General features: G+C 47.0%; 1 non-coding gene across 1 annotated transcript; it reads left to right on the forward strand.

The window, feature by feature from the left end:
* The first annotated feature begins 885 nt into the window (after positions 1–885).
* On the forward strand, positions 886–979 carry Trnas-aga23 (transfer RNA serine (anticodon AGA) 23). Its single transcript is given in 2 exon segments — positions 886–930; positions 940–979. It is a non-coding gene; the product is annotated as a tRNA-Ser (tRNA).
* Positions 980–5280: the final 4301 nt, after the last annotated feature.

Here is a 5280-nt window from a genome sequence, read left to right on the forward strand (position 1 = left end):
TCTGCCATCCTCCCCTTGGCAACCAAGCCTCTGTAAAAACTGTCCCTGCTGAGCCAGGCAGTGGTGGCATATTATCTTTAACCCTAGTACTTGGGAGGCAGAGGCAGGTGGGTCTTTATGGGCCAGCCTGGTCAATACAGCCAGTTCCAAGACAGAGAGGGCTACATGGAGAAACCTTGTTTCAAAAAACAAACAAACAAAAAATAACAAAAACAGAAACCATCCCTGCCCATGTATCCATGTCTGTTCAGTTTTATTTTCATTCATTTTGAAATATGGCCATATAAAACAGCCCTAGGGGTTGGGGATTTAGCTCAGTGGTAGAGCGCTTGCCTAGGAAGCGCAAGGCCCTGGGTTCAGTCCCCAGCTCCGGAAAAAAAAAAAAAAAAGAAGAAGAAAAAAAAAAAAACAGCCCTAGCTGGCCTAGAACTTGAGCTCTTCCTGCCTCAGTTTCCCCAGTGCTGATGCTGTAGGCGTGCACCTTCACAACTGGCTAGTTTGCTTATTTATTTATTTTGGAGACAGGGTTTCTCTGTATAGCCCTGGCTGTCCTCAAACTCAGAGATTTGCCTGCCTCCCAACCGCTAGGAGTAAAGGCATGTGCAGCCAGCGCTGGGCTAGTGTGCTTGTCCGTATTGTATGTATTGTTGGGAGTGGCACTCCATCCCACTGCATGACCACTGATCTGTTCTATTCTGCTGGTGACAGAAGTATCCAGGCTCTTTCCAACCTGGGGAGATTATGAACAAAGCTACTGTGAGTGTCCTGGTGGACATTAAATTTACCCAGCAGAGATAGTAAAGTCATATGTTACCAACCACACCCAAATCTCCTAGAGCAACTCAAACACATTGTCACAAACTAGATGGTTTAGAACTGTAACAATTCGGGGTTGGGGATTTAGCTCAGTGGTAGAGCGCTTGCCTAGAGCGCTTGCCTAGCAAGCGCAAGGCCCTGGGTTCGGTCCCCAGCTCCGAAAAAAAAAGAAAAGAAAAGAAAAAAAAAGAACTGTAACAATTCATCCTCTCTTTATCCCGCAGGTCAGGAACCCAAGATCAAGGTGTCTGAGGGCCATACATACCCTCTATTCTCTGAGTATTTTTTTTAGGGGGAGGGACTTACTGCTACCACTTCTGGTTTGGATTCTAGTGTCCCTTAGCTTGTGGCTGTAGCACCCCAAACCTTGCGCTGGTTTGCATAGCTTCTCTTTTTCTCTCCATCTTTTTTATTTGATGCTTATTTTGTTTTTTTTTTTTTTTTTTTTAGGGGTAGGGGATAGGGGACAGGGCTTCTCTGTGTAGTCCTAGCTTCCTGAAACTACCTCTGTAGACCAGGCTGGCCTTGAACTCAGAGCTCTCCCTGCCTCTGCCTCCCGAGTCTTGGGATTAAAGGGACCCAAACCATGGTAGCCTGTGGTAGTAACCATGTCTAGCCTGTGATAATAGTTGTTGTTTTTACGTTTTAGATGCATTTATTTATCAGCAAATGCTTTGCCAGCTTGTCTGTACACCACATGTATCTGGTTGCCTGCAGAGGTCAGAAAAAGGCATCAGATCCTTTCAAGCTGGAGTTACAGATGGTTGGGAGCCATCTGTGGGTGCTGGGACTTGAACCCAGGTTCGCTGCAAGAACAATGATTACTCTACACCACTTTATGATGTCTACAGTCACTCCCCATCTTTTGAGACCCAAGGCCAGCCTGAAATTCTCTGTGTAACCAAGGGTGACCTTGAACACCTAATCCCCGTGCCTTTAGCCTCCCTGAGTATTAGAACTGCAGGCATGTACCTGGTTTATGCAGTTCTGTAGTCAAACTAGGGCACTTCCTCTGTGGTAGGCAAGCATTCTATCTACTGAGCCACATCCTCAGCCCTCCCGCTGTGTCTCTGAGGATGGCTACAGGTCTTGAGTCATGGATGACTAGTATAGCCCAGCAGAACTGTCAGTGAAGGATCTTGGCCCTTCACATATCCTAGAACTAGGGGTTCCTGGGTGCCTACGTTTGGACCTTCCATATGGGATGTGCATACCACTCAATAGTTTCTCACCGGATTAATGGGTGACTCAGCTCCTGTTTATCTCTAAATTCTCACTGCTCAATCCCACAGAGGAGGCTGATGGTGCGCGTCCAGAATCCCAGCATCTGGGAGGCAGAAGTGGGAACCATCTTAACTTTGAAGCTAGCTTCATGGTACTGAAACCATGGCTCAAAACAAACAAGTGAGTGAACAGTAACAAAACTATTAGTAACAAAGGGCAAAACCAAGCAACAATGAAATCCCAACCCAGGTCTTCCCACTTTGTAGCAAGGTGTAAAAAAAAAACACCGGAAATAGTCTCGAAAGGGTGTCTCACGTTTAATCCCAGCACTGGGGACATAGAGGCAGGCAGATCTCTGTGACTTAGAGGTTAGCCTGGTCTACACGGAGAGTTCCAGGACAGACAGGCCAGAAACCCTAACTTGAAAAACAACAAACGAAAACTGGAAATAGCATAAAATGATTCTTCAATCCCCGTCCCTCTAAGCACTCACAGCTAGTCTTTGAGATCATAACCCAGGAACCCCTGGTGTCCTCATGTGTCCTTGAACCTTCTTTGGTCTGGTCTCACATTGCACTCTAGGCTCCTGGTCCCCTCTCGCTCATGGGGCTCCCCCATCTCAGTGGCAGGCTCAGGGGCTCAGGTAGGAGCCCCACACAGTTCTCTCTGATGTGTTGGCGCAGGAGGTTGGACGGTAATTTGTTTACCTTTGCGACTGCTGTTTGTTTCTTGGTGCTGGGCTCTGTACACCTTTCTGCAGACCACGGTGTTTGGCTGTCAGCTTCTTTCTGGGGCTTTTCTGTTCCTTTCTGCTGCTATAACATGAAAGATGGATCTGAATTCTCTGGTTCTTTATGAAACAGAAAATAGGGAGAGAAAATTACTATGTTGTGTTCTCTTTGAAGTTTGTGTGTGTGCGCGCGCGCGTGTGTGCGGGCGCATGCACACTTTCTAGAAAACACTGACAAATTGCTTTCTGTCCTTCTGTGCATGGAGAAATCACGTGATGTTTTCTCAGAGGGAGGAGAGTGAAGAACACTAGAAGGTGGCTAAGGAAACCTTAAAGTCAGTGTGGGGACGTGGCTCAACTGGTAAGGTGCTTGTCTAGCGTGCATGAAGAAGTCCTGGGTTCGGTTCTCATTAGCACATAACGGGTCTTATAATCCCATTACTTGGGAAGTGGAGGCTGGAGGATCAGGAAGTTAGGGTCATCCTTAGCTGTGTAGAGAGTTCAAAGCAGCCTGAGGTGCAAGAGACTCGGTTTCAAACTCTTTTTAACCTCTTCCTCCAGAAGAAGGAGGAGGAGGAGGAAGAGGAGGAGGAGAAGGAGAAAGAGGAGGAGGGAGAGGAGGAGGAAGAGGAGGAGGAAGAGGGAGAAGAGAAGAAAAGGAAGATGTATTAACCAGACTTTCTTAGACTCAATGTTGCAGGCTCTGCCCCTACTCAGTAGTCACTAAATATGTGCTGACTGGATGGATTATTTTACCTTTTGTGTATATATGTGGTGCTAGGACTTGAACCCATGGCCCTTCCACTTATTGTTGTTATTTGGGACGAGACTTATATAGCCCAGGCTACCCTCTAACTCTGTATGAATCCATGACTGGCTTTGAACTGAAAGCCCTGCCTCAACGGCGCCTGGAACTCACTATGTAGACCAGGCTGTCCTAGAACTCAGATATCCAACTGACTCTGTCTCTTGAGTGCTGGGATTAAAGATGTCGTTACCTGGCTTTCAGCAAGTCCTCTTAGCTAGTTTGGGACTGGCTATCTCTCCAGCCCATATGATTATAAAATTTGCATAAACACAAGAAATGTTGCAATTTACACTTGCTACTCTTCTCATCCCTGTGACAACCGGCCTGACAGAAGCCACTTTAGGGAGGAAAGACTATTTTTTTTTCTTTTTTCTTTTTTTCGGAGCTGGGGACCGAACCGAGGGCCTTGCGCTTGCTAGGCAAGCCAAGCGCTCTACCACTGAGCTAAATCCCCAACCCGAAAAGACTACTTTTGACTCACCCTCACCGTTAGGGCCCATGTTGGCGGGAGAGGGACTGGCTGTGGGTGTGCAAGCGAGGTTACTCCTCACAACTTGTCTTATCAGGAAGCAGAGAGGAAATTATCAGAAGGGCCAGTTTGCAGACATGACTCTGGGCAGTCATTGTGCCCAAAAGTTAGATCCTGTCTCCGGGGGTGAGGGGATGGGGGGTGAGAAACAAAAAAAGAGAACTGAAAGAATGAAAGAAAAAAAAAGAGAAGAGAGACAAAAGACATGAATGAAGGAAGGGGTAGTAGGGGTGTCCAGGGGGAATAAGCGACAGGGTTGGGGGTAAGTAGGATCAAGATACATTATATCCATATATGAAATTGTCAAAGAATAAATAAAAAGATACAGGAAGGGGAGAAAAAGAGGAAGAGGAGGGGGAGGGAGAGGCAGGCAACAGCTCTCAAGGCTGCCTCTGGTAGCCATTGTCTGAGTTTTCCTTCCCAGACCTCCACAGCATCGCTCCCAGCTAGGGACCAAGTGTTCTCACACATGGAGCTTGTGGGGACAGTTCAGATTCAAACCACAGCAGGAGGGGAGCCAAGACAAGGCTGTCTGCCACGTCCCCCCCCCCCAAGCTGGGGACCGAACCCAGGGCCTCAAGCGCTCTACCACTGAGCTAAATCCCCAACCCCGTCTGCCACGTTTCTTATGCACTTCAGACACCTCTCCTGAAGATAACCTCATCTAGTATTTTAATAACTGCTTGAAAGATTCACAATGTAGCATGATGTCAGTGATCGGAGGTTTGGAGAATTAGGATTTAGCATTGACACCGGTCACCTTGGGCGACTGCTTGGTGTTTCCAAAACGTGAATGAGATGTGCAAAGCTCCAGACTTCAGGTAAGTACATCCAGGAATTTGTCCCTCTTATAAGGATACTAACTGGGAGGCAGAGGCAGGTGGATCTGTGAGTTCAAGGCCAGCCTGGTCTACAAAGCCAGTTCCAGGACAGCCGGTGTTACACAGAGAAACCTTGTTTCAAAAATCAAACAAACAAACAAAAAAACCAAAACCACAAAAGGACAGCAGTCTTATTGTACAAGAGCCCACCCACAGTCACTCCAACCTAACTGTCTGTAAAGATATTACATTTACATAAAGATGTGACTTCAGAGATTCAGGATTAAGCTTGCAATATCCTACACGGAACATAATTTAGCCCCTCCCAAAGACTGGTTGGATGGCTTCTGGT

Source organism: Rattus norvegicus, chromosome 19 (genome assembly GCF_036323735.1).
Source record: "Rattus norvegicus strain BN/NHsdMcwi chromosome 19, GRCr8, whole genome shotgun sequence".
NCBI lineage: Eukaryota > Metazoa > Chordata > Mammalia > Rodentia > Muridae > Rattus > Rattus norvegicus.